Consider the following 24,489-nt stretch of genomic DNA (forward strand, 5'->3'; position numbering starts at 1 on the left):
AACTTAGGAGCATAATTAAAGATTATGGTTACATAATGCTGCAAGCGTTCCAGGTAATGTAAGCATACACATAATGCCTTTTAAGTTTCCTTGTCTCTTCAGTAATGTTGAATATAAGATACATAATTGCAAGTGAAGCTTGCATAAGCTACATATGTCGGGTAGTGCTGGTCCACAGCTATACATTTTGAAGATTCTGTCTGGTATAGCTCTGTAGGGTTGTAGACAGTTCCTGTAATGAAGCCTTAAACTTGAAAGTTCTGTGTTTATCTAAAACTGCAAAACTGCATTTGAATTGCAATAGTACTGTCCCTGAAGATCAGCTGCTTAATTTATGTTGGCAGGAGCAATTCTGAATTGTGAAATGGGAATCTGGGCAAAAGATTGCCCTGTCCTGGTTCATAATTGTAGATCGTGCTTATGACCCAGGATCAAGTTTCTGTTCATTGCCTTTTCTGTATTTTTTGCTCTGCTTGTAGTTGTCTTGTTCCTTTTTACTTTATTCAGATTATTACTGTGTCATGAGTTTGGATGGTTTATTTCAGACAGCCTAGAGGTGCTGGTGTTATCTAATTTCTGAAAGCGAATGTTTTGTTATTGTATTTTATCCTTTTGTTTGACAGTGATGAAATTCACATATAGCGCTTGATTAGGAAAAGGCTCACAGATCTGTTCTAGGTTGTCCTTCATTTTGCAACAGTGTTCATATCTGATTTTTGAAAGTGAGTATCAGCATGCACTTTCCTCCTTTGTGTTGTAGGACAGATGAATAAATTCATGTGTAACCCATGTAACTAATTTTAGATAGGTTTCCTAACTTTATTCATTTACTTATTTTCTTCCTGTAGTATTCCTCATTCTTTATAGTCAAATGAGGTCCATGGTTAATTACCTAAATATGAGCAAAAGGCTATATTGTTTTCTTAGCACACTTTTCTGGCCAATGAGTAGTAGAGAGGAAGAGCATTTTTTGTAAATTATTTGCAGTACTCCATATAATCTAATATAGTATACGGTCACATATTATTTCTTTGGATGTATTACTATTCCAGTAGAATTCCATGGCAATGAGTTTCGGGAAGATGTTTGCTTGAATGGCCACTGTCATTGAGCTCTGCAGACATACACATGAAAGCCAACTCCTCCCTGAGTGAGTTCTGAAAATTGTATGTGAGATAAAAGTAACAATCCTTCAGTGCCCTTTATTTCTTTTTTGCTGCAGATGTATGGTCATCATGGCAAGAAAGCTTGTGGTTGCTTTTGTCCTGCAGTGGCCCTAGAACTCTCTTTCTGAGAAATATTTTGAAAATGGTAAATGCACTGTTTGGCAAATTAGTTACTTTATTAAGTTTCTCTTCATTCCATTTGCTGATAAGATTTTCCCAAAAACTTGGGTGTTTTGATTATATGCATATACCTGCAAAGCCTTTATGACTGTAGTCATCAGAGCCTATGTAAAGATTTACATTCTAAGTGACGTTTTTTGCTCAGAATATGCTTATCCTTTGATTAGTTTCCAGATTTTGGGGGGGGGGGGGTGCTAGAAAACCTTCATTGTGACCATCTTGTCATTGTAGTGTATGCAGAAAAAAATGGTATTATGCAGGTGTCTGGGCATTCATCATTGTCTTTAGGAAGGTCTGGTGCCCTAAGAATGTGCATACAAATAAGCACTGTAACAAGGTGTAATTGGAGAGGGGGGCACTCAAAATGGATTCCGGGTGGGGGGGGGCACTCAAAATGGTTTCTGAGTAGTAGAAAGTTCTGATGCCATATGTCTTAAGATGCCTCATCTAATGAGATGTTTTCTTAGTGTGTGTTGGAAGTGCCTGCCTCTCTTGCTAGTATATGTCCAAGCCTCTGCAGGAAGGTACATGAGCAACAGCTAGCATATCCTGTCAGGCTGAGTGACATGTGGCTAGCACTCCTGAAGCTATGTTATTACAAATGATGACTCTGTCAGGAGATGGCAGTAAAAACAGATAAAAGAATGTAGGGCCACCAACTATTGGGTCAAACCTGCAATCAAGGCAGATTGGCTAAGAAAAGCCTGGAGAACTTTCTATTCCCCATGATTCACTTTCCCCAAATCTGCTGACTGTGGAATGTCATTTACAACTCACTCCGGCAACTTCACAGGATATCTGCTCGTTTGACTTTACAGAATTTTAATAGCTAGACAGAAGAGATTTTCTCTCAGTGGCAGGTGACCTTGTACAGCCATTCTTCACTTCCCACAACTGAACACACCAAATGAAAAGGAGAACTTCACCAACCAAGGATTCTGATCCTTCCTCAGAGGAGGAAGACTTGGCTTATACTACAAACTGTTTTCCCCCATTGAGATATGACTCAGATGATGAGGAAGTCACTTTATCAGATCACAACCATAGGATAGAAGAGACACAAATCGACTGCTGCTACAAATACTTGAGTCTTAGCCCTCCAGAGAAGTATATAAGGCAGTAAATGGGAGCATGCATCCTTTGCTAAAACACATTATTTGATGGCATACTGGTTTAAATAGGAGATGTGTGAAATGTTGGATACCAGGGTAACTCAACCTTTTGAGCCCACAGACATTCCTCCAGTCCTTGAGGTGTTTGTTGATGTATTTTTCGTGACATCAGTAGAACTAGACTGTAGGCACCAAAGAAATCCAGCCAGTTCTACAGGGTCCATCAGGCCTTCTAATATTACAAGAGCCCAGTTGTGGACCCTGCAGATCTGACTTTGTCCAGTTAATCCTCCACAAACCATTAGGGCTTAGACTGTGGATCATATTTTGGCAAATGAAAACTGTCCTAGGCTATAACTTCTCCCCTTATCTATAATGCTTAGTGCTCCCTGCTAACCCCCAGATCTTTATTGTTCATCAAGCTTTTAATGGAAAAACAGTTCCAACCTCCTTTTTGTGTGGTAGATGTTTTAAAGATACTGTCTATCACTTTATTTTATCTTGAAGATGTCATTCATTGACTGCACATCTGCTGACCACCTTTCAGGTCAGTTCCAACATTTTATTTTTCACTTTTGATCAGTTTCCAAGGTTGTGTTCCTCTTCACCATTAGGTTGTATGTTTGTCCACACCCTGAAGTCCAGCCTTGCTACAATCCTTTCATGCCATTTGAATTGTTGACCTGATTTTTTTTTACTTTGTTGCACTACTGCACTGTTTTTGTGTTTTGCAGTACAAGCTTGTCAGCGTTGGTAGGTCAAGTGAATATGAAAACGTCTGTTGGATTTGAAAACTGTGTGTCTTGTAGCTATTTAATTCCTCCATAGGAAAGGAATGTTTTGTGTATTGCATGCTTAGGTCTTCAGCATCTGAAAGCTGGTTGTGAAGGCTTTTGCCTAAAAATGAAGTATCCCCAGTTGATGTCGTTACTTCTCAGGGTTCCACAGACTCTTCTGTGGATGTTACTTCATCTAAAACTTAGGATAAGGACAACTTCATCTAAAACTTAGGATAAGGGCAAACCTCTGATTAGAGCCTTTCTTGTCTAGAGTGTCACACCCCGGGAAGACAGGAATAGGAATAGTTCATAGGTTCATAGGTTTATACTAGGCTATCTGCCCTAAGGCATTTATAAGCCTAGCCCAAATTTTTGTGGCTTACGCCACCCCTTATATGAAAAAATACTGTGCCCATTAGTTTGTTGTGCCTCTGTCCAACAGTGACACAGAGATGATTCCCGGGGTAAACCTACGATCTCCCATCCACAGGTCAAGATTTCTCTTGAACAGAGCCAGCGAGGTGCTGTGCCTCACATGGACTGGGATTTTATTCCACAGCATAGGGAGTCCCTGAGTGATAAATCTATCCCTCCAGCACGTCCTATTTATATCCATGCTAAGGTTTAAGTTGCTTGCTCTAGTGGTTTTGGTGGATTTGGATTTTTTTGAGGTGGAGCATGTCCATTAATTCCGGGTTGGACATGGCCTTGTATGTCAGGCACATGTCACCTCTGAGCAGACGGTATGCGACTGAATAGAGCTGGAGTTTCTTCAATCTGGCAGCATATGACAGATTTTGGAGTCCGTTTATCCTTTTGGTGAGGAAGTTGCATAGTGATTCCATTGTTTCTAAGCTGTTGGTGTGCTGGAAGACTGTCCACCTAAGGTAGTCGGGTGTAATAGTATTTTTTTCTTATGGACCAGAATTGTGTCCGCTAGAGCCACACCTTTCGAGTCTTTTAGATCTTTTTCTTTGCATAGGCATCATTATGTAACTGTGACCATCAATTATTTGAAGCTGTGGAAGGCTGTGCTGCAAACATTGGTCATGATGAGCCTGCTCCTGACTACCTCATGTTGCTGGGTAGACATGGTAGTTCTTCAACCACATTTTTCTGCCTTCTCATTGGCTTATTATATTATATCAGTTCACATGAGGCTGTCACTGAAATGGAATTTTCCATTGCCTGCTACCATCAACTTCAGTGACCTTGACCATAGATTTTTGATGGCTGGTAACTCCCAGCCCTTGGTATTAGAATTGACTTACTGGCCTTAATATCAACTTATAATCATGATAACATTTCACAGGTCCAGTTTATTTAACTTTGAGGTTGTGGTCCCAAGGGTTCTGATGCCATATTTACTGTCAGGAAATGCCTTATCTTTTGGTGATGATGGCAAGATTTGTGGTAACTGTGTAGATATTTGCCAGCCCCAAGCAGTCCTGTTTGGGTGACATTCTCAGCCTTTGACACAAAATCAGTGTTGATAGTGATGCCACTGTTTAGTTTTCCCTTTTTTAATTTTTCCAAGTCTTTTGGGTTTCTAGTACTATGACAGGAATGGACCCCATTCCTAAGTAAAAGTATGATTAAAGTTCATGAAATTAGTATTGCTTCAATCTTTGATGTCAGCCAAAAGTGCACTTTGCAGCACTCACAATGTGCCCAGTAATGGCTCTTTCTGCAATTCGTATGGGATTACATGTATTGGTAACATGTCTAAGTACGATTGTAGATTCTTTTTTTATAAGACCCATTGCTCCTACTACTATTGGAACTGTCTGGGTATCTTTCTTCCACATTGCTGTCATTTCTCCCTGCAGATCCTGATATTTTATGACCTTGTGTCTCTCTGTACACAAGGCACTGTAGTCACTGGGTGTAGCGATTTCAATGATACTTTTGTCTTCTTTTCATAGGTAGATACTAGGCTATCGGCCCAAGGGCCTACGTAAGCCTAGCCAACAAGGTTCCCTGGCTTACGCCACCCAAGAAAGTTATTTTCCTGTGCCACTAACATGCAGACACACAGAAGTGATCCCCTGGGTGTATTTCCTATTTCCTATCCACTCATCAAGATTTTTCTTGAAGAGTACTAATGAAGAACTTTGCTTAACATAGATGGGTAGCCTGTTCCAGAGTATGGGAAGTCTCTGGGACAGGAATCTATCTGTCCAGCATGTCCTGTTTATTGTGGTGACAAGGTTTAGGTCCCTAGAGCATGTAGCTTGGACAGATTGGGATTTCTTTAGGTGTAGCATGTCCAACACCTCTGGGATTGACATAGCTTTATGTGTTAGGCAGAGATCACCTCTGAGTAGGTGATATGCTACAGAGTAAAGCTGGAGTTTTTTGAGGCGCTCAGTGTAGGGCATTTGTTTGAGGCCGGTAATCCTCTTTGTGAGGTACTTCTGTGGCCTTTCCAGCTGCTGCAGGTGTTTTGTGAGGTACATTCCAAAAGGGGCGTTGTACTCTATAATGGGTCTAATGAGTGTTGAGTAGAGGGGAACAATGACCTCTTGGACCACTGTATCCGGTTTTCTAGCATCTGTCTTCGGAACTGTTAGTAATGGGTGATCCCATGTGATGTAAACTTCATTATTTTCTATGATGCTTTGTGGCTGATGTTTCCAGTGTTTTTCAGCCACTTCAGTACCATAATGTATGCACAATCCCCAGTGCAACAGTCTTGCCACATTATTATGCGTACAGTCCTGCCATTAGTATGTCACACCCAGCAATGAGGTGCGCGACTCTTTCTAATTCGGCTTTACAAAACCTACATTTGTCTGCTTCTACCACATGTTCAATGGACTTTGTAAACCAGCGTGTACGTTGCCCACTATCTTAAACCACCAGTATTAACCTTTCATCTCTTGGTTTGAATTTGCCTCTCCTTAACCATTCCTGCATTCGTTCCTGATCAACATGAGGTTCTTCCAGAAGTTTTCTATACTTGCAACTATATTTATGCATTTTCCACATTTCTTGCCTTCTCATCTGGTCCTTCACCTTATATTCTTTCTTTTGTATTTTTGGCATATTCAGTTGCTGCCTGATTACTTTTCCCTCTGTGAGCTTCCCCTGATGTGCCTGAAAGATTCATGGCTTCAACCTAAGACCATCTTTTACCTGTCTCTGCATATTCCTTAGTTTTCTACCATCAAGACAGAAGATGGGCATTCAGACCTTTGGTGACTGAATGCGATTCTGCCTCCTGTTCCTACTTTGTATGCTCCCCAATGAGGAGTGGGAGAAAGAGGCTGTTCAAGAAGAGACGCAATAAAATCGCCATTGCTGTGGATGGTACTAGGCAGTGATGATGGAGGCATGGGATATTTCCCACTCTACCCAGGATGATTTCTGATTTGGGATGATACTTTAGATGACGTAGGATAAAGGGGTATGACCAATGCTTCTCCCCTTATTTCCAAAGAATGTCTTGCAAAATGCCTTTTGGCCACCTTCCCCATCTTTCTTTGTAGTTTTGATAAGGTGGTAGTGCTTGTTATGAGAGATGTATGGAAAGACCCTGGTATCATGACTTGTATATCCAAGAGACTAGTCAGGATTTTCTGGTCTCCTATGTATTAAAATGATTGGGACTACAGTCCTGTGATAGACCATATATTTTGTTGCAGCAACCTCCCTGAAAAAAAATTCCTGGTCTCCAGAGACCAGTGGTCCAACCCTTAGAGTCTGGGACATTGGACTACATGTGGAAAATTTGTATGCACCCTTTGACTTTTACTCTTAAACTACTTGGCTATTTTACATGCTAAGGTTCCAGCCTGATGTAATGGATAATATGCCAAAATGCTGTAAAAATGTATTGGGGGGGGGGTCTCTGATCTTAGCATTCAACTGAGCAGCTATTTCAAAATATCAAACCTCACCACGTGTTTTACACGCAATAAAGCAGATGATTGAGTGAAGGCAGCAGGTGTCAGAACTGGGCTACCACATCATAACTGGTTACACCTTATTTTGATGTAATTTTTGAGGTGTCCTTCATTAATGCCCTATTCAGTGGACGTCTATACCACATTATTGAAATGTTACTACATCAAATCAATAAAGGTCAAACTTTATTGATCGAAGTAGTAAAATATCGACTAACATAAAAAAAAAATAAATCAATTTAAAAAAACTAACTAGTGTAGGCAGGGGGGCAAGCCCCCTACCCCCCACCCACCCCTACTTAAATATACCAACTCTGAGACAGCACTACATTGAGGTAAATGGAAATCTCCCCCTTATGGAGATTTCCATTTACCTACGTGATGTTCTGAACTTTTGACATTGTTGTGCCGACAGTATCGTATTCGATATTGTCAGCTTACGACAGTGTGAACTAGACCCATTCAGTGGTACCAACTTGTTTTATCCTTATGTTTAAGATACGAGTAAGTTAAAGAACACTGATAAAGAAGTGAATACTTTTGTGGCTTTTGGCATCAGAATTGTGGTTCTTCAACATTCAATGATGCAAAAGAGTCTGCATCTTTTATGGTTGCAGACAAGATAGTAAAAATTATTTTATCAGTCTAAAAAGAACCAGTCTAGATGTGATAATTACCAGAATGAGAATCTCCCCAAGGGTATTAATTCTTAGTCTAACCGGAAGTATTGCCGTCAGTCTGTAGGGACCACATCAACAAACTTCCTGAAATGTTACCCATTTTTCATAATCTGGAGGCTGTTGGGGGGGGGGTGTTTGTCCCCATTTGTCAGTGTGGATGGCCATCATGCAAGATAGAAGAATGCAGACTATAATATCCAGAAGTTACAAAACCCGATTTCACAATCATTCCCAGCCACAGTCCTGTTTCCCAACATCCCACCTCAATAGAAGACAGTGGCAAAGTCTAAGGTATTGTGCCTCCTACAGAAGCAACCACTCAGGAGATCATATCAGACTAGAGGTGGTCTATCCTCTACTCCAGATTCATTTAAATCCTCAAAAACCCAAAGACCTATTGGCTGGTTCTGGATTTCAATGGCCTATAACACTTAATTCCCATAGAAAAGCTCCATTTGGGCACTGTGAAATCAGTTATTTGTTCCTTGCTTGTCAAAAGAAGACTGGATTTGCTGTTTGGACCTCCAGAATGCCTACCTCTATGTATAACTTGCACAGGGCCAGTCAGTATTTTTCCAGTCCTTTCCATTCAGACTTAGCTTACTATTTTTAGAATGTATGGCTGTGGTTGCTTCCAAAAAGAAGCTACAAGGTGTCATGTTATTTCCCTACATAGACCATTGACTCCTTGCCATATCATTTGAGAGATTGTTTCCATGTAGGGTACTCTGGTATGATTCTTCCATTCTTAGGAATTACAAGGAATGCTGCAAAATCTTAGATGCAACTGTCATGGATCCTCAATTTTATAAGTTGCTTACTAGACATTCCACTTTTCAGGATGAGTCTCCACTAGACAGGATTCCACCGATTCAACATATAGAAGCCAAATTCTTCTATCTCAGCTCTGTATTGGTGATTGTGTGGATGAAAACTCTTAGGCTCATAGCAGCCATTGTTTACATTGTGTGATCTTAAAGATCGAATGGTGCCAGTTCTTGGATCTTTTGCTTGGCCAAATTCCGATCTTTGAAGCATGTCAGAGGAATCTCAAATGGTGATTGCACACCCCCAGCCTCAACTCTTTTGTATTCCCATAGTAATGGTCACCACAGAGGCTTCAACCCTAGGCTGGAATTTAAATTTCAAGAGCAGACTATTTAAGGTGTTTAGGCACAACCAGAGGCCAGTGTGCACATCAGAGTTCTCAAAGCAGGGGTGGTTATGCACACTCTGCAGGTATTCCAGGACTTCTTCTCTGAGGTTGCATATACTGGGCACTTCAAAATATGGCTGGGGGTGTGGCACATATGCAAAGAGAGGTCATTCATATCCTCTATATTGAGAAGTACTGAAGTTATGGGAATGTTCTGTGTCTTCTAGTCACATTCTGATTACTCCCTAGCTGAGTCTGTCTACAAGAGAGTAGTTGTATTCTCATAACTACCCCCTTGCAGACAGACTGTGCTATTGCCTGCTAATGTCACATGAGTGGTTCCTCAGCTTTGTCTGTAACATGGAAACATTTAATTGATGGGGAAACCTTTTTGCAGTCTTTTTGCATCCCAAACAACACTAAGTGTAACCACTTGTAATTCTTGATTCCTTCTCCAGGGAAGCACTCCAGGGATGCTATAGTCCAGGTGTGGCTTCCAGGTTTGCTTTACACCTTTTCTGTATTGTTTGTTTACAGCTATTTGCGGAAATGCAAATGGAATGCATCCATTATTATTCTTACAACCCCTGTTCATCTTCTTAGATGGGGCTGGACTTGTTTTCGTCTCATCTTCTCAGGAAGCCTCTCAGACTGATGCCCTGAAGAATCCTTCTGACTCAGCTACCTGACAAGCTTCAGTCAAACTATTACTCACTCGGGTTGACCACATGGATTTCCCACCCCTGCTAATGTCCATGGCTGTGACTTGCCTTCCCAAGGTAATCCATATCTTCACTTCTTGCAATAACCCTAGTACCAGAAAAGCATACAAAACAGGTAGATGAAATTGTCCTTGTAGGCTACTTGCAACAGACTGGATCCTTTCTATGCTTCTGTACTACCAATTCTGGGTGACCTTTCCCAGATTTTCTATGCAGGTCTTGCTTTTCTGTAAAAGTTGATCTGTTTGTTATAAAAGACTGCTGTCAAGGATTACATAGGTTCATTGGTAGGTACTAGGCTATTGGCCCTAGGGCCTATATAAGCCTAGTCTAAAAGGTACCCTGGCTTTTGCCACCCAAGAAAATTATTTTCCTGTGCCCCTGTCAAGCAGAGCCACAGAAGTGATCCCCGGGGTGAATTTCCTATTTCCCATCCAATCATCAAGATTTTTCTTGAAGAGTGCTAATGAAGAGCTTTGTTTGATATTGAAAGGTAGTTTGTTCCAGACTATGGGAAGTCTCTGGGACAGGAATCTATCCCTCCAGCACGTTTTGTTTATTGTGGTGACAAGGTTTAGGTCCCTAGAGCATGTAGCTCAGAGGGATTGGGATTTCTTTAAGTGGAGCATGTCCAGCAGCTCTGGGTCTGACATAGCTTTGTATGCTAGGCAGAGATCACCTCTGAGTAGGCGATATACGACAGAGTAAAGCTGGAGTTTTTTTAGATGGTCTGTATAGGGCATCTGTTTGAGGCTGGTAATCCTCTTTGTGAGGTATTTCTGCAGCCTTTCCAGTTGTTGTAGAGGGCTTGTGAGGTACATACCAAAAGGGGAGTTGTACTCCATAATGGGTCTAATGAGTGACGAATAGAGGGGAACAATGACCTCTTTTTTTCCTGAATGAGAAACCTTTTATGATGAGGTGTGCCACTTAGAAGGATTTTCTGACAAATGTGGTGATGTGATTATCAAAGGAGAGACTGCTGTCCACCTGTGTTCCAAGGTCTCTTATCACACTTTTGGTGTTAAGTAGCCTACTGCCTATGTTGTTGTTCATGGGTACAGAGTTTTAACCAAAGGGGATGACAATGCACTTTTTGGTATTGAGCTTGAGGCCATGGCTTTGACACCAGGCATCTGTCTCAGTAAGGCCCTTCTTAGGGAGTTAGGAGTTTCGATTATGGCTCCTAGTTTGCAGTCATCTGCAAACTTCATTAGCCAAAGATCTTCTGTGTTAGCCTGTACATCAGAGAAGTAAATACCAAACAGGAAAGGACCCAGAACTGAACCCTGTGGTACGCCACTTGTTACTGGTCTGAAGTCGGATTTGGAGTCTGCTACTTTCACAGTGTGGGTTCTGTCAATGAGCCAGTTGGCAACCCATCTTGTGACATAGGGATTTATACCTTGTTTAGTGAGTTTATCTATAATTACAGAGTGGGGGATGGTGTTCAAAGCCTCGACGAGATCTAGATAGGCTGTGTGAACTACCTTGCCCTCATCTACGGCTTTGGTGACTACTTCAAAGAAGTCTGTCAGGTTTAGAAGACATGATCTGCCTTTTACAAACCTGAACTGGGTGGGGTCCAGAATTTGGACATTACCAATGTCTTTGTTTATAAGTTCCATGATGATATGTTCCATGGCCTTGCAGACCAGACTAGTCAGGCTAATGGGGCGGTAGTTCCCGGGGTCCGTGGTGACTCCCCCTTTGTGGAGTGGGATAACCTTCATTGTGCGCCATTCAATGGGCACAAAGCCAGAAGTGAGGCTATGATTGAACATGGTACTTAGGTGGAGTGCCAGTTCATTCTTTAGTTCATGTAGAACGCAGCCTGGGATGTTGTCAGGTCCCACGGATGCTGTGTTCTTGGCTTTGGAGAGTGTGATTTTTACCTGTGCAGCTGTGATTACAGGAACTTTGCATTCTTCCGGTATAGAGATGGGCCCTTTAGCGGGTGAGAGGAGTGTAAAGTTAGCACTGAACCCATCTGCCAGGATGTTGGCAATATATGTTGGTTCTGTATATTTAGTGCCATTGTGCTGTAACTCAGAGCAGATCTGAGTGTTGCCATTGAGATTCTTGACATAGCTATAAAATACTTTGTGGTTGTCTTTAGAATCAGTGGTGAGTTTGTTTCCGTAACTAGATTTGGAGGATTTTATAAGGGATCTCAGCTTCTTACTGAGGCTGACCAGGGAGTTCCTACAATCATGGGATTTTACTCTTTTTTTGCAACAGTTTATTTCTTCTGTTGTAGAATTTGTTTATGGCAGGGGACCACCAGATTGGCTTCTTTTTTTTGAAGGATAGCATCTTGGTTCTGTTAGGGATAGAATGATCCAGGCACTCATGTAAGTGCTTATAAAGTGCATTTGTGTATGATTCAGCAGTCGTACCTCTATTGTCCGTCTGCATGGGTGTCATGAAGTTTGCCACTTCTGTCTTAAGAAGTATGAAGTTGGATTTGGAGAATTATTTTATGGTGGTTTCCCTAATGGGGGGTGAGGGCAGGTTGTGGATGTCTAGGGTGATTAGCTTGTGGTCGGATCTGACCAACAAGGAAATGACCTCTGGTGTGGAACACCGGTCGCCCATGTTGGTAATGACCAGGTCTAGGATATTGCTGCCCCTGCTAGGAGTGTGGATAAGTTGATCCAAGGCATTGGAATTTATGAATTCCAGAAAATGTTGAGCAAAAGATTTGGTACATGAGTAGTTTCCCCAGTTAATGGTGGGATAGTTGAAATTGCCCATTATTAGGGTATTTGGTTGTACCCTAATATTTTCCAGTGTATCAAGAAATGAGGAGTGGGAATCCTGGGGCATGGTGGGGGATCTGTAGCAAACTACAATTTGGATTGCGGTCTTGCCCAGAGTTAGTTGCACTTGGATAATCTCTGATGCATTATGCTGAGCAACTAGTCTGGAGGTGTGGATATCCTTAATGAATATGGACACACCTCCACCTTTAGTGTTTTGGTCCAGGTTAGGTGGCCGAAAGGTGTTGTATGAATTATAGCCTGGTAAAGCAGGGGTGCTCTCTGGAGCCTTGAACCAGGTGTCTGTCACCGCACGGATGTCGATGTTCTCCATTTAAGGAGTGCCTCGAGTGAGTGCATTTTGAGATTTAGACTTCTAGCATTGAGTAGCATTACCCTCAGATTTTGCTTGCTTGTACCTGTTAAGGTGCTGAATTTGTCATTTGAACCGTGCCTAAAAAAGGCATTATAGGGGTAGCAACAGCCTTAGCCAGTATCCGGAATCCAAAGGGTGACTGGTGCAGGCCATCTCTGCCAAAGCATCGTGGTCTGTCGATCATGTCATCCTAGGCAGACAAATACTGGATCCCCTTAGAATGACGCCAGAAGTTTAGCCAATTGTTGAAGTCAGTCATTTTATCCTTGCACTGTGGTATCATTCTGGGTGATGGCAGGATGCTACTCAGGGCTAGGGTCATACCTGCCTGGGCTACAAGATTGGAGAGCTCCTCCGTGTCTCTTTTCATGTAGTCCAGGGAGGTATGTCTTAGGTCATTCACACCAACATGGACAATGACAGAGTCATATTTGTACTTGTTGTGGCGTGACCTGAGCATGTGCATTATGTGGCAGATCCTGGCACCCGACAGGCAACTGACAGTAACTTTCTCCTTGTTTAGCCTGGTGAGTGGAACATCAGTGTGCCTGACTATAGAGTTACCTATGACTAGAGTGTTGGATACGTTGTTATGCCTTATGGGTTGTGGTTGAGTAGCACACTGAGTTTGTGGGCTATGTGTCATTTGGGTTGTGTTGGGTGGTGGAGGTTGCTTGTGTTTCTGCTTTGGAGGTCTCTGTTGCCTGGGCAGATTTTTATTGAGAGCTTCCGTGAATGTTTTGGTGGTGTAGGTTTTGAGGGACTATGTGATGAGTGTGGTGTGGTGCAAGTGTTTATCTTCTCCTCTTGACTGTTTAGTCCAGTCTTGGGTGAAGAGAGCTTTGCTTCCAGTTTGGCTATATAAGTGCATCACTGAACTCCAGCGACTGAGTTTTATTTTTTTTATATAAGTGCATCCCTCACAGATTGTAATACTGGATGGTAGGAGGAGAGGGTTGTCTGTGTACATGAGGTAATTGCTGCATTGCCCCAAGATGCCCAGATTCATCAGGTAGACAGGAGAAAACACTGGGAGCTGACCCTTAGACATGCCTGGATAGGTGCTTATTTATTAAGTACTAAAAACTGTTTTCCTCTAGACAAGTGAGGAAAGTTGAGTGCTGTAGTAATTTGTAGCTTATTTAGTGCTTACAATGAGTTCTGAACAAGTGCTGAACTCAAAGAAACTGATTTAAGCGCTAAAACTAAAGAACTGGCTAGTTCTAAGGGAAAATTTGAAAAGCAGACTTTATGGCACCAGGAGTCGTTTAACCCTACCTAAGCTAAGCGGCGATGCATAAAGTGTGTGTATGTGTGTGTGTGTGTGTATATATATATATATATATATATATATATATATATATATATATAATTTTTTTTTATAATAGTAACAAATGAGCAAACTGATTTAAACAAATTACCAATTAACCAATAAAAAGCTAAAAACTGAGCCCCGTTCCAGCAGTCTTTGATCAGACAAGTTCTAACTGCACACTCCTGCCAAAAAAAGATGGCCTGGATTAGTGCTCAAGTTATATAAACAAAGCTAGATTCAGCAGGTCTGAATCTAGTCTATGCTACGGCAGACAAGGCATACCAATTTCAGAAAGAAACAGTTCAAACATAGCTTTTCTTTGGCTTCTAAAATGTTCGGTGTATTCTGTAAGTGTATGTTTTTAACAAGGCCTCCATTTAAAGAACTGGTAGTTCTGTGGAACACATCCTTTGTGTTAGAAAAAAATCTCCTTTTCAAATCAGGCTCCAAGGCAGAATTGAAACACCTTCCTTGGAAAACTCTTTCAGATGGCTTTTACGTACCGCTACTAAAGATTTTGGAGCTTCATGCCAAAAGCATCCACTGAATCAAATTTGATTCACTTTATCAGTGTTCCTGTTTTTTATCTAAACTGCTCTAATAAATGAAAATAATTGCTGCAGTGCATGGTTGTAGCAAATTTTTATTTGTACTGAAGAAAGTCCAGAAAGACGCTTGTTATCTCCTATGGACCAGGTGTATTTCACCATTTGATGAAATGGCTTTGAGTGTGCAGTAAATTTTGTTATATTAACTATAACAAGAGTTTACCATACTTACAGTAGATTGTCCAGCCATTAATGTGGCTGCAACAGAGGCTTTCCTGAATACTTTTAAAAACACTCTAAGCCAGACATGGTCTCAAGGTTTAGGTCTTCCTTTAGGGTCATGGGCATATAAGGGATTCTTTCTTGATGCCACACAGGAGGATGAAACTGAGACTCCATCCTAATGGTTTAAAGTATGAGCCAGATCATGCCAGATGGGAAAACTATGTACTTGATATAACAATAGATCTTCATGATCCTGACTCATCATCTTCACCATACCCATCCATGTTCCTCTTGCCTGGCAAATGGGGGAGAAGGTGTCCGTGACTGAGAACCTATACTATTTCTTTTACGATTGCTTGTTTTTTTTCCTTACTTTGCTTGGCCATACTTTCTAGTGGCGTACTGAAGATCAGGAGAATAGTGAGGAACGCAGGACACTATGGGATTATTGTTCCTGATCTAATCTGTATTCAGTTTCGTAACAGTTTGAAGAAGGTGAAACATGGCCTTGCAGACGTGTTGTTATGATAAGTGTGTAACATTTTTTTTTTTTTTTTTACTGTCTCCCTGGATATAGCAAAGGGGTGCCACGATGGTTTCACTCCCTAGTACTAAACTTAATGACGGGGAGAGCCATGTTTTGCACAGATTTGGAAAATAGTTCTGTATTTTCCCATTTGTACATTGGCAACCTTGCTCTTCAAGGTTGTAAACTTGGCCTTCAGAGTTGTAAACTGCTAGGCATCTGATGAAGATTATGAAGAAAAAGCACAATATATCTAGTATAATTGAAAGTCATGTTCTTGTAGAGCTTCTAAATGCAAGCCAGCAAGGTTTAGTTTCAGTGAGGGGCTTTCTTTAAACCCTGGGATGTATGGCCTCATTTATCATCATGGTTTTCTTAACAAGGTTGAACGTGAAGACTATCCATTGTTTCCTGAAAGTCTTTTGTAATTAGCACATTTAGCTCCTGGACAAGGGGACAGAACAGATGCACAAGAACAAGAGCCTACCTTTTGCATCTCCAAGTTGAACTATTCTTTAATAACCAGTGCGTCAGACTTCACTTTGGGGCTCAGGCATGTATCCCAAGGATCCATTGTAAACAGCTTTGCAGAGAAGGCTGTAGATCAGCTTGAATTAAATTCCCAGTGTTACAGTAGCTATCCAGACTTTTGATATTTTATGGAAGCTGAGGATGCTGTTGCTCACCATGTACTGTGCACACTGATGTACATAAGTAACCCCGGTGGAACTCATTTGTATCCCTGTGCAAACTAGCGATGTAAACCTAGAATCAGGATGCTCAAGTGAGTAATGCAGTTCAGAGCAGCCGATATCCCCTTGGTGCTCAACAGCATCATACATCACCTGAGCAGTGCCCCTTTTGGAAAAGGTACTTCCTGTCATGATTGAAGCAATATTTGATTTATTTATTTTACATTTGTTTACCAGGAAAATCCGAATGGACATGTCCTTTTTCAGCGGAGGCCAGGGAGAAAAGCTCCACAAATATTACATATTACATTTGGACATGAAATAAGAACAGATACATTTATACATTATAAAAATAGAAAAAAAAGAAACAAGTTTAGCTCAATTACATCATGATCTATCAGTAATAAAAATTTATAGTGAGATGATTTGTAGTATAGCAGAGTCAGAAAAGCAAGCACTTATCGGTACACAAGCTGCTGTTTAGTTTGTTTTAGATAACTTCCTGAGTTTGTTTTTATAGCAGTTATGGGTGGAATAACTAAAGGTTTTTAAACAGGGATTGCTATTGAGTTAGCTGGGGCTGTCACAGTTACAGAGCCATGATTCTGCTAGATATGTCTGTAGTACTAAGGAGTTGTTAGATTTTATGTTGTTGGATAAGGAATTCCATTTTCTGGCAATTGAGTAGGAGAGGAGAGAAGTTCCTGCTGTATTATTGACTTTGGATACTTTGAGAAGAGGTTTATTACTGGATTGTAGAACCCTGTTAGTATAGGGTTGAAGTAGATTTTGAAATGATGGTATTTTGTCTGGTTGACATATAATTTTATGCGCTAGTGTAAGTTGGTTATAAAGGATAAGTTGTGGGAACTCCAGCCAGTTTAGTTGTTTTAGTGCTTGAGAGTGGTGACTTCTGTAGGGGCTATCTGTGGCAAACTTAATTTTGTTGTAGCAGAATTCTAGTTTTGTCTGTTTTTGTGAGATTTATAAGGACTGGTGTGGCATAAAGCAGGGTTGAGACAAGGTGCGCACGAGCTAATGTAACCTTAGTGTCTTTTGTGAGAAACTGCTTCTATAGAGAGTGCCTAATTTTTTGTGAACTTTCTTTACAGTCCAAGAGATGTGGATAGCAAATTTCAAGTTGCAATCAATATGAACTACTAATAGTTTGGTGTGTGAGACTGGGGAGATAGTAGTGTTATTGCATGATGTGATGTTAAATTAGATGCCTGTTGTATGACTAGCAGGGAGGAAAATCATGAGTTGTGTTTTCTTTGGGTTCAGAATCAGTTGTAAGTCTGTTAGCCATCTCTCTACTGATAGGAAAGAATCTTGGGTTAATGAATGGAGTTCCTGTAGTGAAGGGGCTGCACAGATTAAAGTGGAATCATCTACGTATTTAGATGATTGAGGCTTGTTGTGTAGAAGTATGAAGATTTTTTGTGAAGATGGAAAATAATAAGGGGCCAAGGATGGAACCTTGTGTAACACCTATTGAGACATGGGAGTAGGGAGGAGAGTCCCTTCTGCCATTGAACTGCCTGCTGGTGTCCCGTTAAGTAGCTTTGGTGCCACGTCAGGGTGTTGTTACTAAAATATAGTTCTGAAAGAGTAGTAATAAGTTTGTTATGGTTTACCATATCGAAAGCCTTGGAAAGGTCCAGGAAAATGGCAGATACATATTGCCCATTATTTCTGTGGTTATTTACTGTTTGGTAAATGACATATGAGCAGTAGTGGTGCAATGGGAAGGTCAGAATCCATGCTGTGTGTCTATCAGGAGTTTGTGAGTTAAGGAAGCTCATGATTTGTGTGTGTATACACCTCTCTAGATTTTTAGATAGAGGGGAAAGTATGGCAGTAGGATGATAGTTAGTAATTTATTTGGAGTTACTGCCTTTATGGAGTGGTATAATGTGGGAGGTTTTCCAGATGTCTGGGACAAAATGTTGTGATATAGACCAATTAATGAGGACTGCAGTTGGGTAGGTTGTTACGTTGGCAGCAATTTTCAGGAATTCTGAAGGGAGTTTATCTATGGCTAAAGTGGTGGGTTTTAATTTTTTCAGTAGTTTCTCAATGGTGTGTACAGATACTGGTTGGAAGTTAAAGGCATTGTCAGTATTAGTGGTAGTAACTGATAAGGTGGAGGTTGAGGAGGGATGGTATTTGGATAATGGTAGGATGGAGTCTGTGAAGAATTTATTGAACTGGGATGCTATATTTTCAGTATTATTTGTAGTGGTTGGGGAATGGGTAGTAGGCTTACCAGGAAGGAGAATGTAATTTATGGCAGTCCAGAACTTTTTGGGGTTATTTTTGTATTTTGTTTGTATATTGTGGTAGTGGTTTATTTTATCCTGTGCTTCAATCTATCACTCAGTGTACAAAAGGCAGTGAATAACCTGTATGCCAAATATGCAAGACAGTGGCAAGTGTATAAGGAACACTGTCAGAATTTAAGTAAATAAGGAAGGCATAAAGCCTGCACATGCATATTGAAAGAAAGGAAGTAAGGAGTCACAACATGTGAAAGAAATAGAAACTCTGCATATTTAGCCACTTTGGTAACCTACTAAATTAGTGGTAGAAACACTTGATAATAAATAACCACATTCATGTTATTGACTGAGTTAACATACTGCGTACAAATAAAAGTAAACTTTCCTAGTCCAGCAATATGCAGACCTGCACCATTAACTTTTAACTGAAGAGGCTAATACACTACACCACTGAGCCTCCAACAGGCAATGCCTGCAAACACTAACTTGCACAGACCACCAAAAAAGCTGCATGACATGGGCATGATTATAGTACCCTGTGTCATTTGTAATCATACAGTTGCTGATTTCTTGTAGGAACAGGAAACAGGTCACAATGTAGCATTTGTTTGCTGGGTTATAGACTGGAATACATAGTTGTAGTCATGACAAAGGTACTCCTTGGAAAACCATAACTGGAAGTTGAACAAAGAATTGTTAATTTGTCTGAGGGAAAAATGTGGGCTCCCAAATATAGACTGTTTACTTCCCTGGTAATCCACCAGTTTCCCAGCTATTGCATTACATTCCCATGCAGTGGGGCCTGGAAGTTGGCTAAGTTCACCTTTCACTGGAAAAGTCTTTTTCTGTATGCATACCACTCTACCTCCCTAATTCCAAGAGTGGTGCAGAAACTACACTAGGGAAGGCCAAGGATGATCATAATAATAACATATTTGTCTATACAATACTGTTTCTTCATAAAGGCATGGCTGGCAAGGGAACAACCATAGATGACATGCCTGGCAGTGATTGTAAAGAGAGAAATAAGGCCAGGCCGCCAAAGCTGTGACCCTGGGAGCCTTATGGTCTTTGCAAAATCCATTACAATGAATGAGTTTGCCAGGCCAGCACAATTTCATATAGTCATACACAGGCACCACTGACTCTGCCTCATCCATTCATTGAGAATGTTCAGGTGTCTTTTATGGAGTATCTCTTCTTGTCTGTGAGCTGATGACTTCTTAAAATCACAGAATGATAAAGGTACAGATCCTTAGTGCTGCAGGTTGAAGTTTTACCTTTTACAATGCTTCTTCTCAAAGTCACAGAGATGTCCATGGAATCTGCAGTTACACTGAAACCCACAGTCTTAGGTTAAGATTTTAATGGGAGTCAGCAGTTTCTTATGCCAGAACCGAATGGTTTCTTGTCCAGAGGCTGTAATCATCAGAGCTTTCAGGGAGGCCTTGGGCATTACCAGTGTGGACACTGACTCCCATCTCAACCTCTTCAGGATAGGTGATCAAGGGAAGATGGTCTTTCGTCTCACCAGCCTGGCTCAGTTTACTGTAGATACATAGGATGATGGCCAAGGGCTATCATATACAATTTTTCTTCCATTCAGTGCAATCTCTTTCCTTGTCAGATGTCCATCCCATATAGAGACCAGGAGTAAGCAAGGAGGTGTAGATGCTCCTCAGAAATGTTTCAGTGAGATGTTGCTATACAACCACTGAGAACGTGGTTATTTCATATTCTTTTTAGTGACAAGTAATATGCAAGACCTAAGTCATGTTCTAGTCTTTAGAGACCTAAATGCCCTTATCTCAGAGGGTTCATTCTTATAGTCACCTATTAGTCTGTCCTTTTTCTGTGGTTTAGATGATTTCCTACACATGAAGTTCAGGAAGTTGTAAAGAAGATTCTTACATTTTTTTAATAGGAACCATTTGCTATAATTTAGATCACTAACTAAGCTTCAGCCTTATCTCTGCCCCAGCAGCCAGAATGCATGTTAGAAATAGCTGCCCACATGCTTCTGCAAGGAACAAAATTGTTTTACTGTTTGGATTACTGGTTCATAATGGTGGACGGCCAAGGCAATCTCATTTCAGTACCAGGGATTATGTGCTCCCCACTTTTCACTTCTTAGGGATCACTGTGAACTTTTCAAAGAATCACTTAACTCCAGCCCATCTTTTGACTTTCATTGGCTATTCCATATACTCCTAGACATATGGAGCATTTTATCATTAGGAAAAATATTGAGCATAATTTTCAATATCCCATTTCTGTTGCTAGAAGTGCTGCTTCAATTGTCCTGCACCTGAGGGATCTTGGGTTATGGCAGCCTGGATTCTGATGATGCTATAGCCGAGATACTACATCAGTATACTTCAACATTCACTGGTCCTTGGGCCTCTTGAATATGTCAGTGTTTTTGCAGCAAGATATGCCTGAATTGATAGACTGTCTCCAGTAATCTATAATCTGGCATGCTGGTGGTACTTTTCTCCCAAAAGATGCCTCTTTAATGTCTTGGGAGGTCACCTTTAGACACACATGGTACAGGACGTTTGGTCTTTTCAGGAATTAAAGCTTTTGTATCCATGTTTGGAGAAGAGAGCAATCCTACTTTCACTCTTAGCCATGTATGAGCAGAAGTTTACATACTGTTTCTGTTCATTTGGACAAAAGTTTGAGCTTACTTCTGACAGGGATGCCATGGCAGTCAGTTTCTTATCTGCATTTTACATTTTAGAAAAACCCAACTGCCTAACAGAGAAACTGAGCAGATCCATGTCAATACCCAAGTGGTCCCCAGCTTCCCTGATAATAAATATATTCAAGTACCAGGGTCACCACAATTGTGATCACTTTGCTTTTCCTTCAAACACTTAACAACTGGAGCCACATTGTCACAGACTTGGCAAGGTGGCTTCCTGCCTGTTTTCTTCTTCCTATGCTGATAGAGTTTATCCCCAAGCACATTCAAAGGCAAAAGTAGTCATCGTTACCTCTTACTGGCTCAGATAGATTTGGTTGCTTACGCTTAAGCAGTTTCTTATGGTCCCTCTGTTTTGATTCGATATCACAAATGTTTCACCACTTATCCTATTCAGATCTCCATTTCCTCTGACTCAAGTTGTACTAGTCACTAGTTCTTATGAATTTTCAGCTAGGGTTTTTTTTTTCACTTCATATTCCCAAGTGGAAGTGAACATGATTTGCAATTTATGCTTTGGCTGGAGAAAAAAAAACATTCTATTTTGAATTTTCTAGTCTTTTAGTATCCATCAGAGCTTTCTGAAGCTATTTTCAGATATTCTGTCAAAAGTCCATTTGTCAGCTATGTCTAACTTTTTTACTGGTTATGGTTTTAAACTGTAAGTTAATGTTTCTAACACCTTTTTTGGTGGCTTCTTAGGCTTCTGATTATAGACCATGCCCATCCTTAGAGTATTTAATTTATGCTAGAGAAGCTCAGCCCTTGTCTTGCATCCACAGCTTTAGCTGAATTAAAGTTTATTGAAAAGCATTCATAGCGGCAGTTACTAATGAATGTCTAAGCTACATATCTTCTACTTAACCTGTTCCTGCATGGTCTTTCATAATAAGATACCAGACACAAAAATAACTTTTTTTTTGCTTTAACATTCAATGTTAGGTAGTCCATTCTCACCTTCATTTTTATATATGGGTTCAGAGCCGAACCTCGGCTCCGACTTGGCCGATTTACAAGCTGGAAGACTTCTGGTTGGCTCGTGGCTAAGCAGGTATCCCATGGTGCACCAGTGCAATCCCCAGATCTTGTTTGCCGAGTTGACGAGTTCGGATGTGCTTCTCTTGGCTCTGGCGAAGTCCTTTTCACATTCTTTACATTCATAGTGGATATTGCATATTTAGTGTTATTTATCTTATAGGCTTTTGCCTAAGTTGTCCTTGTGGACTTTTTTGGTTGTAGTAGTATTAGTATCCTGTGTGCCATTAGTTAGGTGCCGTTGCCCATTTTGCCTAGGTAGAGCGTTAGTTTTGGTGTTTTTTTTCCACTCTTAATCAACAGGGGCTCTTGTTGATTTATTTGTACTGCTCGGATCCTTTTGGTCTCTGTTGACTGTTAACTTGTTGTCTTTGGCGGGGATCCGCCAAGGTGATATTTATAGGATAGCTGTTGCTAGTTTCTACCTTTTAGTAGGTTACAGAAAAATTTGTATTTTTGACATCTCAAATTTTTTCCTGTGTGACTGAACCTCTGTGTGTGTCTGTGTTAAATACTTGGTCTGTTTAAGTTAGAAGACCTAGTTTCTGTTACACCGGGCTAGGTCTGTTTAACTTAGAGGACCTAGTCCTTGTGTAACTCTTCTTCAACTCTTCTGCAGGACTAGGCCTGTTTTAGTTAGAGGACCTAGTCCTCATTTATTCTCTCTCTTCCTATCTCCCCTCTGGTTTTGCATGTGTGTCTGCAATGTCTAAGGATAGCAAGGAGCATAAACCCTCTGGGTTCAAAAAATGCATGAAATGCTCCCAGAAGATGTCGTTAACGGATGGCCACAGTAGCTGTGTCTACTGTTTGGGGGCCATCCACTTGCAAGAATTATGCTTGTTCTGTCATGCTTTCTCTCCTAGAGTTTTACAGGAGAGAAAGAACAAGCTAATACTCAAGGGTCTCTTGAAACCAGCCTTTAAAGAAGCTTTATCTAGTTAATCGGCTTCCTCCAAGTCCACTAAATCCAGATCGGAGTCAAAATCAAAATCTTCAAAAAGGCCTTCTTCAGCACCGTCTGGTGTCTCGGAGCCGCCTGCCAAATTACCAAAATCTGCCTCCTCAACTCCTCAGTCTTCAGAGCCGAAGGAGAGCATCTTGGTATCAGAGTTGGTCACAGGTGCTTCGGTGCCGACTTCTGAACCATTGGAAATAGCAGTTGACTCGGAGCAGGTCTGTAGAATCCCTACCAGTCTCCTTGCTAATCAAGTCTCCAGTGCCTCCTAGGTTGAGATCCCCTACTTTATCTTCCAGATCTTCCAGAAGCCTTTTGGAAGAAGATGTGGAGAGGGTAGTACTGGGACTCCTGAAGTCGTCTGCTCTGCCTACATTTTTATTGACTCTGATCCAGACGGTTCCGGAGCCACTTGATCCAGTTTTGCTCTCGTCTGTTATTCCTCCACTGAGCCTTGTTGGCCTTTCGGAGCCGGAGTGCTTGTTTTCAGTGGAGGAACTGTCAGTTCCGGCTCCCCTTGCTGCTGCATTGGAGCCAAGTTCGGCTCCGATATGCACGGCTCCGTCCGTCATGTCCAGGGGCCGAAGCTCTTCTGTTGGCACCGATGGGGAGGGTTGGAATCAATCTTCAGTTCTGAGTCTTCCTCTCGGTGCATCCACCAGGGTGAGCTCGGACCCTGCATCTATCTCGGAGCCGATGGCTCTGGCTCCGGCACCAACCTTTGTCTCTTTGGAGCGGGGGAGGTCTTTGGAGCCAGAGAGGTTGGCTTTCAAGTTGATGAGGAGCGCGCTCTCTCAACCTACAGCCCCTGCCAGTAGTACAAGCACTCTTCCCCCCAGGGCACCCACTTCAGTCTCAGCACCTACTCTCTCCGGAGACAGCAGAGACCCGCAGCCTCAGGAGCCACCAGCGCTGGTGGCCCCCACTCTTCTGAGGCCTTCCCAGAATGTCCCTTCAAGGAACCCCCCCCCCCAGAAGAGGGTATACAAGAGGAAGTATATTGACTCCCAGGATGAGTCTCTGACATCAGACACTGACCTCGAGGAGTCGGAAGAGTCCCCCCAAGTCGTCCTCTGATGGTCTCCTTTGTGGACATCCTGGAGATCCTTAAGCAGAGGTGTGACTGGCCCACTGTCATCCCTTCTGATGAGGAGTCGGTGTACCTGAAGGCTTTTGGGTCTCAACCCTCTGCCTCTTGGGTGTCTCCTCCTTTCGACGAATTAATGGATCTGGTTAGTTGGAAGGTGTGGGATACTCCCAATGCTGTGGAGCCAGTCCCCAAGAGACCAAATAAGTTTCTGTCTGCCCCTCCTGGAAAAGAGTTCTTGTCTAAGGGCCTTCCCATAGATGCCATGGTGGT

This window comes from Protopterus annectens, chromosome 8.part0 (genome assembly GCF_019279795.1).
Source record: "Protopterus annectens isolate FY-2018-M chromosome 8.part0, PAN1.0, whole genome shotgun sequence".
NCBI classification, from domain to species: domain Eukaryota; kingdom Metazoa; phylum Chordata; order Ceratodontiformes; family Protopteridae; genus Protopterus; species Protopterus annectens.